The following is a 15752-nucleotide window of genomic DNA, read 5'->3' as shown; positions in this document are numbered from 1 at the left end:
TCTACACAGAAAATCTTTTATATGTATTTGTTTATTGTTTCTGTGGTATGCACATGACATTTCTGTTAAAACTAATACTTACTGCATGTGTACAATATCCAAATATTCATTAATTCACTATTCAGTTGAATTGCAGTTCACACTTGTTTTGGACAACAGCATTTGCTGAAAAAATGTGAATAAAATATATAAATAGAGAAAAGAATCTATACACTGTTTTCTAATTATGGTATACCTGTTTGAAAAATGAAAATATAATATTAACTTTGCTATGTATTTTCCAGATTAAATTTTTCAAAATCATCAACTTAAATCTTTTTTCAAGTTACTATTATCTTTTCACTCTTCATTGTGAATGAAATGGGCTCTTGAAATTATAATGCGACTTGAAGGCATAAGACAGATGTTCAGTATTTTCCAACTCTTTAGATGACTGAGATTAGAAAGCAGCCTAAATAATTTTTAAGAGGCAGGTCCATGTCACTATGAACACTAGAACATATAACTGTGCACATAACATACACTAATTTTGCCACACACACAAAGTGGCTCATAAATATGACGTAATACCCAAGAAGTGGGTACATAATTCTAAGGTGCATAAACTCTTAAATTTCCATCTTTCCTATGTTTGTATATTATCTATTTCTTCCTTCTGAGAAGTTTTGAAAATCTTGCTATTTATTTGGGATCTTATAGTACATTTAGTTTTGAGCTAGCGCTGGATGTATAAAAAGTAACTGAAAAGAAAGCAAAGCAAATGTGATGAAAGAAGAACTGAGTAATCATGATGAATGCCGAATCTAACCTTTCTGTTCTGGAGCATCGAATAACAAATATAGACCAAGTCACATTTAATAGTCTTCAGTCATAAGCTATGAGAAGTCAGTTTCTTGAAATACAACATTAATGTATTTAGTTTTTAAAAAAGTCATGATTGTGATTCATGGCCCCTTGGACGTTAGGCTAGGTCCTGCCAGGTAAATTACTTTTGCAACTGGTAAAGCTACAGATATAAATATGACAATGAATATGACATTAAAAGAGCTAGGAAACAAGGTTTCAGGTGTAAGTCCTCAAACAGGAGTTAATCTTTGAGTTTCTGAATACTGAAATCTTTGCTTTAGATATTTTTGGATATTTTTCAGAATTTTATATACATGAAAATGATCAGCCATCCTAAATATTTGTCAAGCCACTGATGGCATTATAGCTTTCAAATCCTATCTGAGTTACAGGGGAAAATTAAGTAGAGGATGTCATTTTCCCATCACCAGCTAAAAAAGAGAAATAAACTATCACCTTAAAATGAGGCTTTAAAAAAAATCTAATAGTAGGAATGCACTCAACTCCTCACTCCCATTCTCCCTTCCCCTCACACCAAAAAAAAAGGTTTGTAGCAGCCAAATCTCTTAATTTCATTTTTAAACGGACTACACGGAAGGAATCTTATTGGAGGCTTTTCAAATTTGATTTTTAAAAATCCCTTACTTCATTTCTCTATTTTAAATTGAAATGTGAAATAATAAAACAGCATAGTAAACTATATGATGAAGAACATGGATAAGACAGAAATTATAGCCAAAGTTGGAGGAAGATGGAGTTGTTTTTCCATTTATTAGACTACCCTGGGCCTGTTCACTTGAAATCTCCTTTCTCATGATAGATATAGATACACATATTCATATATATGTATACATACACATATGTATGTACATGTGTGTATGTATGTATATTATAAATTTCACCTCCTTTATTTTGTTCAGCAGAAGGGAAAAAGTTGAAAACTCAATCACTTTATGCTACAAGCCTATAAACAAAAGTAGTACACTTTTTGTTTGAGGCTCTGGTGTTGGATTCTTGGCTCTATCAAAAACTCACTTTTAAGTCTTAGAAATATTACCTAACATTTATCTTTTTTTTTTAAGGTTTTATTTGTTTATTTGAGAGAGAGAGTGCACACAAGCAGGGGGAGCAACAGGCAGAGGAAGAGGGAGAAGCAGGTTTCTGGTGGAGCAGGGAGCCTGATGCAGGGCTGGATCCCAGCACCTGGGATCATGACCTGAGCCGAAGGCAGCTGCTTAACGGACTGAGCCACTCAGGTGCCCCACCTAACCTTTATCTTGTTCTTAGTTTCAACATCTGTAAAATGGAAATGTTAATGACATCTACCTCCTAAGGTTTTGCTAAGCATTAAGTCATATTATGCCCATAAAATGATTAGCAATTCTGTTCTATCAGAGTAACACTCCCAAAATTATTTACTCTTATTATTTCCAATGAAAAGCTCAATGAGACAGGAACTATTTTCCCGTTTACTAAAATGATATTTTGACTTCATTTTCAAACTTTGTTATGTCACCCCTACTCCTAATCATGGACTGAACATTTAATTATAAATGTTATTTTATTTTATTTTTATTTTTTATAAATGTAATTTTAAATGCATATGTTTTTAGAGCTTGAAAAGCTATTGAAGGTCTTTTTAATAAAAATACTCACAACTTGAAGCTATCACCTGGCGTTGGTGGGAAATTTGGAAGAGCTGAGAGTGAAATCTCTGAGCTTGGCTAGTAAAAGACAAGGGGAGGGATGATCTTGGCAGTGATATGGCTAAAATGTACAATAGAGGGAGGTTTCAGCACTTATAAGAAAAACAGAGGGGTGAGTGGGTGGCTCAGTCAGTTAAGAATCTGCCTTCTTGGGGTGCCTGGTTGGCTCAGTCGTTAAGTGTCTGCCTTAGGCTCAGGGCGTGATCCCAGAGTCCTGGGATCGAGCCCCACATTGAGCCCCACATCGGGCTCCACATAGGGCTCCCTGCTCCGCTGGGAGCCTGCTTCTTCCTCTCCCACTCCCCTGCTTGTGTTCCCTCTCTCACTGGCTGTCTGTCTCTCTGTCAAATAAATAAATAAAATCTTAAAAAAAAAAAAAAAGAAAAGAATCTACCTTCTTCTGCTGGGGTCATGATCTCAGGTCCTGGGATCTAGCCCCATATCGGGCTCTCCGCTCAGTGGCAGGTCTGCTTCTCCCTCTCCCTCTGTGGTCTCTCTCGCTTTCACTCTCTCAAATAAATAAATAAATAAATAAATAAATAAATAAATAAATAAATAAACTCTTTCAAAAAAATAAGCAAAACAGGATGTATTCTTTAAAATCTGACCGAGTGTCAGATGATAGTCCTGGCAGGCTATGGATGGGGCATTGTCCAAAGCAAGTCCTTTAGAAAGCATTTCTTTCCACTGTGACTTCAAAATGATCCCATTACTACTGGTGCACCGTCTCAGAACATAACATCTTTATTATGAAGAAATTCGAAATCAGTTCACTTGACAAGAAAGATAAGTAGATAGAACTGTAAAACAGTGCTTCAAACATGAGGTGACACTCTTCTCATTGCAGTCTCCTTGAAATTAACTGTGAGCTTAATACTTTGAAGATGATGTGATAATCAACTGGGCAAAGATAACAAGATAGTCTATGATATAAAATGCACTTCAATAAAGAGAGATAATGCCACCACATTCATTTTCCAAAGAGCTGGTGGGTGAAAAAACATACTTCACATTTTCCCTTCCTACTTCTCTTCAACTTAACAAACTAACTCATATGTTAAAAAAAAAAAAAAAAAAAGCGGAGGGGAGAAGTATTTTTCTCATTATATTTTAGTTATTTGCCTTTTCTTAAAGATATACAACTGTCATGGGCAATCTTACCTAATGTCCATCTATCCCACAGGTTATGCCTATGTGCATGATATATTTGCTTTGTTATTAACTTTCCCTGCATATATTTTAATGAAATATGTAGAATTTAATTAAGAATTAGGAGACAGTCTGATTTGGCTTAGAGTGTTTGAGAAGGAGAAAAATCAGCATGATGGAAGCTTAGTGAGCAGAGGGGAGAATGTCAGGAGATGAAGTCTAAGAAGAAGGCAAAAGGCATGTTCAGGACTGTTCAAAATATCTGAATTTTTCTTCCAAAGAGAAAAAATATCTATCACGAGGCATGAGATTGAAAGGAAGCTCAGTGATTAAGATGTCTTTTGATGTATAGAAGGGAGTGGGAGAGCACCTGTGAAGAGAACATGCATGGCACTGCACATCCCAGGATGAACTCACCCATACATAAAAGATGAAAAATCTCACATCACTGAATAGTGGTAGAGAAGTTAACCATCAAAAGCTATGATTTATATTCAGTGTAAAATATCAAAGACAAAAGGGAAAATCTAATTATGTTTTTAATTTTTTTAATTTAAAATGTTGTAAAATATTCTAGAAAATTAGGGATGAAAAGATAGGGAAAGAATCACCTGTGTTCCCACCATTGCATAGCACATTGATAATTCCCGTGCTGTCACGTGTAGGCTTTACATAGCTATAGCAGGACTAAGATGTAATTTTGTACCATGTTTTCCCCAAGAAACATTATAGCATATGCATTTCATTTTATTATAATTCTCATATCCACTTTTAATTGTTGTATGTTATCCTCAACTGTACATGCCTACATGTATTATTGGCCATTTGAGTTGCTTCTGATTTTATATTTTACATAATACATTCATCAACATCTTCAAACATAAGACCTTTTCCATATTTTGTACTATTTCCTTAGGACAGATTCCCAGAAGGAATATTAATGGATCAGACAGTATGAATATTTTGTAGATTTTTTCCCCAATATGCTGCCAAATTGCTTTTCAAAAGGGCTGTGCCAATTTTAACTGCAACGAACAGTTTCTGAAAGCACCAGATTCACTGCATCCTTGCCAACATGGGACATGATTATTTTTAATATTGTCATTTAGTAGATGAATAGCGAGTGCTCACATTGCTCATATAATTTATTAGTCTAGTAGGCCAGAGGATACGGAAAGAGAATGTTTGAAATTAAGGAACAATTTGACAAAATCTCCCCATTTTAGTAGCTATCTTTGTGGTCAAGATGGTTAAGCAGATGCTGGAAGATCACCAAACAAGATTAGTTCACAATAAATTGCATACCTATAAAGCATGCTGATAGAGAAGTGTAAACCTGGGCAGGAGTCTCCAGGGAGCTACCATGAATTGAAGTCTTTGGTCCAGTCTAATTCAGCATTATTACTCATGCAACCGAAGACAAGAAAAGCAAGGTAATCACACGTGAAAACAAATACACATGCATTTTCAAAGTAAACAAATACACGTATATCTGAAGCCAGTGATTCCACGTCTAGGTCCTACAGATTCTACACATGGGAAATAATGTATACAAGATGACTGATGACAGCATTGGTTGTTAGCCAGAATATTTGAAAAAAAATGAAACTGTTCATCAGGATGGGGCTGTTTAATAATAAATTAAATGTAATACCATGGAGCTTAAAAATTAATTAGAGGAAACTTTATGTATCTACTTTGACAGTTCCCCAAGACTGTTGAGTTTAAAAAGTAGGTATATAAAGCAAAGTATGTATATAAAGTGTTACCATTTATATAAAAATTGAGAAAAGGAAAGAAAGTTTAAAAGTTTAGTGTTTGCACGTGCTTGGCAATCTCTGAAAAGATACTAAGAAACAAGTAAGAGTGGTTACCTATTTGGGGGCCATGAGGACTGAGTGTAGAGGACAAGGAGAGGGGAGAGAGAATCCTTACTGTGTATTTTTTGAACCATGTGTATATTATCCACTTGGAAATTACATACATTAATTTAACGAAAGAAAATAATTACAACAAAATTGGCCCTTTCCTACACCCTGGAATGGAACTAGCTATCAGATCGCATATCTCCACGAACCACAGGAAGGTGATGGCTATTAGAGGGAACCAATGATCAACCAATTTTTTTTCCTCTTCTGTTCTTTTCTAATTATGCATTGTTTGTTCAAGCATAATTCATGAGATCATCAAAATCATTTTGATTTTGATAGAGTTCAGCCAATATGCCAGAGTAAACTGCTACTCAAAAATCTATTATAATAACAGCACACTTATACTTTTAGGAAAATTCCACCCATTGCTATATCTAGCCCCCTTTGTTCTTTAGCATGTATAATTTCTGAGCTGTAGGTATGAACCAAGAAGAAAAAAAAAATTCAAACATTCAGCTACATTTGCTTTCTGGTTTATAAGGAAGCATGGTTTTCTGTCTTATGATAATGAAATTTAACAGAATACTTAATTGTACTTAATAAGTTGCTGGACCAGACAATAATTTATCTTCTTAAGATATAATAGCTCGTATTGTCTCAATCTAAGCATGAGTTAATGAGTATTAGCAGGGTAACTGATGAGATAACACACACATATCAATACATGTAATCATTTTTATTATTTTTTAACTTGTCATGCCAATAAAAATTCTTCATTTGAACCATAAAATGCAAATACATTTCCATTTCTATTATATTGAGATAAAGATTTGAAAAGCAAAGTCCAAAATGACTCCTGACTTTCAAAGTAGGAAACTTAGCCAAACTTTGCTTACAGTAACTTACAATGTAGAAAAAAAGAACATTGTACAATTAGCTCCTTTCCTTTCAGAATTAAGTGTATCAGTCCAAAGTTTTGCCTCCAACATAGTTGTCTGGAAGCCCAAAACCAATAGAATTTCTCTAATTATTCTTTTGTTTGTTTTAGTATAGATTTTTATGTGATTATTACAGCAGTGCCTGCTCCTGGCAAAAAAATATTTTTCTATAACTTAAAAGTAAAATTCCCATAATCCCAGTATCCCCCAAAACAAATGTTAATATCTTATTCTAGTTTTTTATATATGTAAACATCAGTTCTTCTTGCATAATAAATTTTGTATTCTGTGTTTTTCACTATTATTCCGTCAACATTTTCTGAATCAACCTTTCAAAATCATGATTTAATGGTATATACCATAATTTAATCATTCTTCTATTATTGGCCAAATAAATTATTTTTACTATCAATCTACTACAAACGGCATTTAAATGACACTGTGTGTATTTCTATTTAATTCATGGAATTAATTCCTAGAAGTGGTGTTACTGAAACAAAGGGAACATTTTTAAGGCTTTTGATACACGCAGTGGAAAGCTGTTGTTTTTTTATCTGCCCAGTATCCTTTTTCCCTTCTGCTGGTAACAGAGCCTTGATTTTCCTTTGAACGTGCTCTTGATAGGACTGCCCAATAATTCACTGACTAAACTGTGGGGATGAAACCTGAGCTAGGTCATACTTCTCATTCCAGGAATTTGGTTCTGGAGCAAACTGACACATGGGCAGAAAAGGACTGATGATGATTCATCCCAGTGATGGTACCTGGCAAAGATTTCATCACCTTCTCCCAGTATCTCCGTAGCTATTTCCTCTCCTTTTCTTTTGATTTTGTAAGCTACAAAATACCTTCCTTTGGGGGCACCTGGGTGGCACAGCGGTTAAGCGTCTGCCTTCGGCTCAGGGCGTGATCCTGGCGTTATGGGATCGAGCCCCACATCAGGCTCCTCTGCTATGAGCCTGCTTCTTCCTCTCCCACTCCCCCTGCTTGTGTTCCCTCTCTCGCTGGCTGTCTCTATCTCTGTCGAATAAATAAATAAAATTAAAAAAAAAATACCTTCCTTTGGTGTGGATCTTATTCCTGAAGTTACTCACAGGTAACTTCTGTAGGAGGCATCATAATGCTGTAAACACCAATGAAGAGCCTTACCAGAAATTTAGGAGAATCTGCAGTTTGCCTTCATCTTCATCAACTACATCAAATCCTTTTTAAATAAATCAACCTTCACTTGTAATCTTTGCTACTTTGATGAGCCAAAAAGTACTACCATTTAAAAATTTGTTCCTTTACTTTTTATCATTAAGTTAAAATTTTAGATGCTTATTAGCCTTATCTATTTCTGGGTTTTGTGGATTATTTATTTGTCCCCTTTTCTATTGGTATACTTATGATTTTTCAGTAGCCAATAACAATGCCTATTGCTCCCTAATTATGTTCAAGACACTAGGGAAAATGATGATATATATCCCTCGTTTTCAAGACGTTTTCAGGTAGTGAAGGGAATGGATATAAACTGGGAATCACAATATTTTGAGTTAAGCCCACTAACAGAAGAAAACACTGAAAGCTTTTATAACAGTGAATATGAAACTGTTATTAGCAATTTATGTTGAAAATGTTTCCTTGATTTACTTTTGGCATTTCTGACTTAAAACCTAAATTTGATAAGGTCATATCTTTGTATTTGTCCCACTATATTTGTGTTTATGAAGTCTCTATTTTCTTCTAACTTGATTCAGAGTTTCTTTATATTAACTCTTCCTTCATCTGACATTTATTTTGGAATGCAATACGAGACAGGGAGTGTATATTCTTGACAGATAATTACTCAGTTTCCCCAGAACCACATATTGATCATTTTTTATTTTCCCACAGACTTGTGATTATTGCACATTATACTTTATTCTCACATATCTTAGAGTTTGTGTCTAAGGTTCTCTCACTTTCTTATTATTTGTCTGCATGTTGATATACTAAATTAATTACTGACATTTTTAATATCTTTTAATAGTTGATGGCTCAACTTTGTCTCAAGGCTTTATTCATTTAAACATTTTTTTTTTGGCTGTTATAATCTATTTGCTAGTCCAGAGGAACTTTAGAATCTCTGAATTTTGCAATAATCTCTTTGGATCTGAATTTGGATTGTCTAGGCATATGAACGTCTATATATGTGTATGCATGTATGTAATGCTGTCATCGTTTTACTGACACAGAAACTAAAGGAGTGATGGGCTATGGTGGGAACTCATCAGCACCCTGACTGGCATAGACAGATGCAGAGTAGGATCTAGCTATTAGTTCATGTGCTCTAGTCATAAAGCCTATTCGTAGTGCACTGCATACATTTAGTGTAATTTTTCAATAGCCTTTCAATAACAACTAATTGTTAACAGCCAAACTCTACATCGGGCAATTGTTTCTGACTGAGTGCTAAGAGCCCTGGGGAAATCACCCACAAATTTTATTGTCCCATGAGGAACTGATTAAGCCCTGATGTCATCTATATACGTCATGAAAATATTTCATAGTCAAAGACCAAACAAAATGCAACTGCAATAACTCAAAACCAAGGGCAGTTTTATAACTACATGAATTATACCATCCCTTCAGTTGCAAATTTGCATTTGAGGACAATGAGGTAGCTCCTCCAACCACTGTGGGAGCTGTTTTCTGATGGAATTTAGCAGGAGGGTTTTCTTATTCTTTTTCTTTTTCTTCTTGAGTCAGAAAAGTAGTAGTTCTTTAAAGTCCCCTCCCTATCCATACACTTTCCCCTTTCTGCCTGCTTTTGTGTTTTGTTTTTGTTTTTGTTTTAAGCTAACTTAAAGCAGTAGCTCTTAAGGGTTTTTGTTTTTGTTTTTGTTTTTAAGATTTTTATTTATTTGACAGAGAGAGAAAAAACGAGAGAGGGAACACAAGCAGGGGGAGTGGGAGAGGGAGAAGCAGGCTTTCCCTGAGCAGGGAGCCCAATGTGGGCTGGATCCCAGGACCCTGGGATCATGACTTGAGCTGAAGGCAGATGCTTAACAACTGAGCCACCCAGGCGTCCCTTAAACTTTTCTTAACAATTTTTTTCCTTACTATGGAACATTCAAAAATGCAAAAAGCTTGCAAACAATTTTGGTATTTCTTGCAGTCCCTGAAGTTTACCTATTGATTACTTTGAAGCCCACAGACCTTTGGAAATAATAATAATAAATAAAAAATCTTATGTTAGAGACATAAATATTTAAAAGGAATTCTATAGACAAAACAGCTGAATTAAGTACAAGTATTTTACATGCAAACTTACCTCTAGCCCTATAAATCTTGGATGACATCTCTAAATGCATCCCAATTTATCATTTTCTTGATCCCAACATAATATTAATACAATGTAGTATTATGTCAGATATTAAAATACTTAGATATACAAATTGGTAGATGTAGTCATTTCTTCTTAACCTTACTATTTTACAAAATGTAGAACTGTTTAATGGGCAACTGGAATGGAGTTAACACACTTACACATTTAGTAGTTGACAAGCAGTGTTTCTAGATCTGGCTCTACTTTCAACTGACTTTGGGCCATTATCAACTTCCTGGAGTATAGTTCTTCCCTTACACATAGGGAAGGTTGGACTAATTACCTGGAGTCTTCCCAGGTCTAAATATCCGATTCCTACTTAGCTCTCATCCAACATTTTCATAATCAGCTAGCTGACTTTGTGTGTAAGGTATGATAATTGCTAGTTGGTTTACTTGCTTTTTTACAACACTGATTTCCTAAAGTTTTGCATTTGGAGCAGAACAAAGAAAAACCAGGCTAAAAAGGTAAAGGTTTCAGTTGGTAGTAAATACATTCTTGAATCTAAATAAATAAAATATTGAGATAGTATTATCAAAAGACTTTTCCCCATCTCCTAAAACTGGATTTTACAGCAGCAATCTTGAAGATTTTTCTTAAATGATGAAAATCCACTCAAAATGACTGTTAGTATTGTGTTAGTGCTAATATCTTGTCATAATAGAACTTGTGACTAAGTTGGCATTAGTTCATCATATAGCATGGCTTCTTGGGCGTATAATTTCAGCTTTCCTCTAATACGAAAATATTGTTCACAAACCAATTTTTGAAAGTCAAGCTAGATTCTTGATTTTCTTCACATGAGGGTAAAACAACAACAACAACAACAACTAAACAGATCTCTGGAGTTGTAAGCTCAAGACCCTAAAGAAAATAATTACATGGAAAGCACAGAAAGTGAAACTGGAATTATAACTATACACTGTTTTATGCATAATAGAACCTGGGAAATTATCACAATGTTTTATCTGTAATTGCACTGACTGGAAAACCAAATTGATTTTGAATTAAAGTTCAAAGTTATTTTGAAATTTTTGAAGTATTCTGGCTTTCTTTTTTTTTTATATTAGAGAATTGGATCATGAGTCTTTTTTTCTGATGCATCAACTTTAGGGAAACTTTGACCTCAGATGCTAGGATTTTTGTCAACTTTCACAGAGGTACATGAATATGTCACTCTCGATGTGGAAGAAGCAGAAAATGTCTCATTAAAAGTATGCTTTTGAGTCTTTCCTTACTATTTCTAATTCACTCATCCCCTTTAAATGAGGTTATGTAGATTTGACCTTGGATAGTCACAAATGCCTTTTAAGATGCTGTTAATTTGAAAGAAATTTGTTAAAGGATAATGTTTCCCATTTTAGTTCCTTCGAAAAATATAATTTGATTTTGAAGAATTTTTAAAGGCAGATATTCTGTTATTTCATTGCTTAATCATCTTTGAATCTCCCTCTTACCTTTAACCCTCATCTTAGATATGCTGTTATTGTTCAGAAATATCGCTTCATGAGCGACATGTATTAGATTATCACCATGATTACTTTCCAGTTCTTAGATTAATTTGAGTATATTTGTGTGGGTGTGTGGGTAGGTGTATATTACTTGGAAAGAAAATGAGATGCAAAGAGATGGGGCCATGGGATGGAAATTCAGAAAAAAATAGGTCAGTAGGAGAGATAAATATTCCATATATTTTTTACTTCTTATGTTTTTTGTTTATGATCTATTTCACCCCAATAAAATATAAGCTTCATGAGGGCAAGGGTCTCTGTTTGATTTATTCTCGGATATAGTCAAAGCAACTACAACAGTGTCCTGCACATCACAGAAACACAGTAGAACTTGTTAATTTTACATGAATAAACCAGAATCATAATTAATTAGTAATGGATTACTTAAGAGGATGAACTTTTGCCGTATAAAGTACTTTCGTCATTCAGGATGGGTTGGTGAATTTGTTTCCAATGCAGGGTGGTTACATTCGCCCTGAGAGACTTTCCAGTATATTTGTGTATATGTGTGTATGTATGTGTGAGACAGACAGAGAGATAATGTAATGAATTTCTGATATATTAAACTGGCTGAGATTTTCCATTCCCCTAAATGTGTTAGTTTTCAATTAAAAACTGATTTTGTCATTACTTAAATGAAAACAAATGATCATTAATAAAATTAAATAAACCTCACTACCTTACTAATAATGTAGAAACTCTAATCATGGCTATTTGACAAATTAAATGTTTATTTAATAAGATCATGATATTTTTGCACTGTATATAGTAAATGTGATCTTTTTAGAAAAGCTATGCAGTGTTGAAATTAAAATCTGGTATAGGTCCAAAAGTGAATTTAGTGGCCTAGAGACTTGACAATTTGACATTTACTAAAATCCATGTAGAAAATATGGCAGCCTGAGCTCATGGGCTGCCCTGCAGCAAAACAAGTCAAAACTGAAGTGAATTTGCAGAACTGGCAGAACTTGAATTGCCTGTATAAACTAAGTGGCTAGCGCTATCTATTACCTCCTTTAAGCTTGTGCTCCTCCACCACACACACATCCTGCATCATATCTGCTTTCAGTCAGAGACCTTATTGTTTTATCCTAATATTTATGTTCTTTGGGGCACCTAGCTGGCTTAGTCCTTAAGCATCTGCCATCCACTCAGGTCATGATCCCTGGGTCCTGGGATCCAGCCCCATGTCGGGCTCCTTGCTCATCGGGAAGCCTGCTTCTCCCTTCTCCACTCCCCCTGCTTGTGCTCCCTCTCTCTCTGTTGAATAAATAAATAAAACATTTTTTTAAAAAATTATGTTCTTTGATGCATTTCTCTACATTTGATTATATTCTGCTCATGGTTTTAAAAATGTTTTTATTTGGGAGAAAAAAAAAAAAAACAAAAACCTCCCCAAGTAAAAGTTCCCCTGGTTAAAAATACTCATACACTCCTTAAAATGAGTACAAAAGCTCTGTTTCTGTTTAAAGACTCGAAGCTTACCCCAATACATAATACAGTGGATTTACAAGCTATTATTTTACAGCAATGTGAAAAACTGCCTTCTTAGCTAAGTAGTTAAAATTTTCCTTAAAAGTTCCACTTTTTAATACTGATAGCTTGATTTTAATTTAATCTTATTTTTAAAGTATTGATTAATTATTCATAACACATTTTAATCCTACTTCCCCCATATCAACCCATGGGGGAAAACTGTTTTACCAACTCATAGCATTGCATAAATGGAACACAAAACTAAAACCGACTGCTTAATGTGTTTAATAATCTTAGTAAAGTCCTGAACATTACAACGACTAAAATATTGCAACATTAAGTTAATCACCCGGCAGCAGGTAAATTTTCTTTTGAAACATAACAACCACAAGCTATACTCTCTTTAATTATATCAGAAAACTCGACTTTTAAGCCACATGTGATGACTACTAAGGACAAAACATTTACTACCAATTTTCTACTAGCCCAAACGCATCGTGTAAGTGTTCAACTAAAAGAGTATTAAAAATTCCATTTACAGTTCATGAATTAAGTGATGAAAAATGTTCAACCATCCTTGGACACAAAACTAACATCACTGCTAGTTTACCAATAAGTTATTCTTCTGCTACAGAATAATTTACGTTACAAAATTGGGAGAAAATGGAAGCTTTACAATTAAAAACGGGAAAAATGCTGACATTTTGGACAGCTCCCTCCTGGTTTGGGGGGGGTTGGTTTTTTGGGTTTTTGGGTTTTTTTTCGTACTGGATTTCGATTAGGTGTCTCACTTCCATTTTTTCTGCTTTACCAAATCAGAAAAGAGCCTGACCAAAGTGGTTTCTGCTGTTTGGGTTTGGGTTTTATTTTGTTGTGTTGTGCTGTGTTTGGGGGTGAAAGATTCCTCCACGGAAAGAGATTAAGGAGCTACATAACAGGGAAAGTGCTGTTCTCAGTTCAAGATCCGGCTCCCTGTATTGAGCCAATTTATGTGTTTCCAAAGATTCTAGCTGGCAAGCTGGGAGCTGCCCTCTTCACTTCCATTCCCCGCTGCAACCCCATCGCCTCTTTAAAAGACCACAGCCTCTCTCCATCTGCGCCAGAGTGGGAACAGTTCGTTAGTGCTGAGGTATTTCAGGAACTTTCCCTAGCAGAGACTCTTAAGGAGACACAGGCCACATACAAAACAATCGCCAAGAGTAAGTTTGTGCGTCCTGAAGAGGGATGGAGAAACCACTATACTGAGCTACGGAGATTCGGACTTCACCCGGCAGCCCCATCCATTTACAGCAGCGCATAAAATCCGCCTTCTGCAGAAAGGTTTGCAGCGCGCGTCCAACTCCCAATGGCTTTACAGGGAAAATAATTTAATATAAAATAAAAGCAGCGTCGGCACTGGAGGAAGCTGGGTACGTAAACCTGGTTACACTTTGTGGTCAACGTGCTCTAGGTCGGGCCTCCTGGACCCCAGCGGGCCGGAACTTTCTCGGAGAACAGAGCTGCCGGCAGTCCGCAGCTGCCTCCGCGCTGCAGGCAGGGTCCCGAACCCGGAAGGTACCCGGGCCAAGGCTGCCCCGGGAGGCAGTAGCTGCACCTGGACGCACACTCGAGCCCCGCCCCGCTTCGGCCCCGAGGTCTGGTCGCCGACACCCGTGCCCCACGCCGGCGCGGGCCAGGAATGGCCTCTGACAGCCCCTCGAAGCGGGACTCTCTCCACCCCCAAATCTGCGCTCCCGAAAAGTGTAGCGAGCTCCCCTCACGGAGCGTCAGACAAAAAGCCGCCACTCCCCAAGCCTAGTTGCACTCCTCCTTTTCTTCAGCGAGGCGGACTAACCGTTACTTTCCCCTCCCTTCCTCCCCTCTCCTTTCTGAAGTCCCCGGCGCAAAGTGGGACTTTGGGGAGCCTCGGTGAATGCGCCTGTCCCCTGGCGCGCTGGATACACAGCTTCCTCTTTTCATTAAGGCAGTAAAGTTCAATTTGCCCTGCTCTTTACGAGCCACGGTAGGCTTCCCCGTGCTTTCCGTGTGCTCTCCCTCCCGCTGAGCTAGGAGGCAAACCTATTCACTCCATCCCAGCCTGAATCCCTGAAGGACGCCGGTTCACGTCAGAGGGGACCCACCGTGCTCCCTGCGAAGTGCCCCAGCCGCGCGCCCACACACGCTTATACACACACAATGCCATCCCCGTGCTATCAAAGTCTGGCAGCGCCGAGGGGAGAACGCACGAACAGGAGTGGCACCGGCGCGGGCATCAGCCTAGCCGTGCGTCCGGACTCTCTGTCCGGGTCCCAAACACCGTTGTCAGGATGCCCCGGGCACAACAAACCTCGTAACCCCCAAGACAACACCGGCGGTCCCGGGGGCGCGCGGGCGCCGCCGGGCCGGATCTTACCCGCGGGGCGCGCGGTCTCCCGCCGCTCAGCTGGTCCGCGGGCCACAGGGACGCTGCAGCCGGGGTCCCGGAGATGCTGCCGCTCCGCTGCCGCTGTCCGGCTCCCCCGCGCCAGCATCACTTCTCCGCCGCCTCCGCCTCCTCGTGCTCTTCTCTCGGCCGCCCCTCCCCGGCGGCCGCCAGCAAGACTGGGAGCGCCGGCGGCGCGGCGGGGTGGGCAGCAGCGGAGGCGGCGGCGGCGCCCGCACGAGCTCGCCCAGCTGCACCAGCTCGAGCAGCCGCGGCGGCAGCCGGAGCACCCGAGCCCGGCTGCGCTTCCCCGGCGAAGGCTCTGGCCTCGGCGACTGACAACGCCCGGCAGCCAATCGCTGCCTCGCCCCGCGCAGCGGGGGGAGACCAATCAGAGCGGAAGGCCCAAGGTTTTCCTCCGCCTTTGCTCAGCAGGCTTGTTTCCGGGAGCGGCGGCGTTGCTGCTGGGGTAGGGGATGGGGGAGGCGCGGGAGCCGCGCGGGGT

General features: G+C 38.2%; 1 protein-coding gene across 1 annotated transcript in view; it reads right to left on the bottom strand.

Moving 5' to 3' along the window:
• B3GALT1 (beta-1,3-galactosyltransferase 1) overlaps positions 1 to 15484 on the bottom strand; it is a 512358-nt gene extending 496874 nt beyond the window's left edge. Inside the window, exon 1 of the mRNA XM_087861203.1 lies at positions 15239 to 15484. The gene's annotated coding sequence lies outside the window, so the exon portion shown is untranslated. The remainder of the gene's footprint in view (positions 1 to 15238) is intronic.
• Between the last annotated feature and the right edge of the window lie 268 nt (positions 15485 to 15752).

The sequence above is a fragment of the Ursus americanus genome, chromosome 1 (genome assembly GCF_024610735.1).
Source record: "Ursus americanus isolate L20-20 chromosome 1, mUrsAme1.1.p, whole genome shotgun sequence".
In the NCBI taxonomy this organism is placed as follows: Eukaryota; Metazoa; Chordata; class Mammalia; order Carnivora; family Ursidae; genus Ursus; species Ursus americanus.
This window is presented reverse-complemented; position numbering and strand designations above follow the sequence as displayed.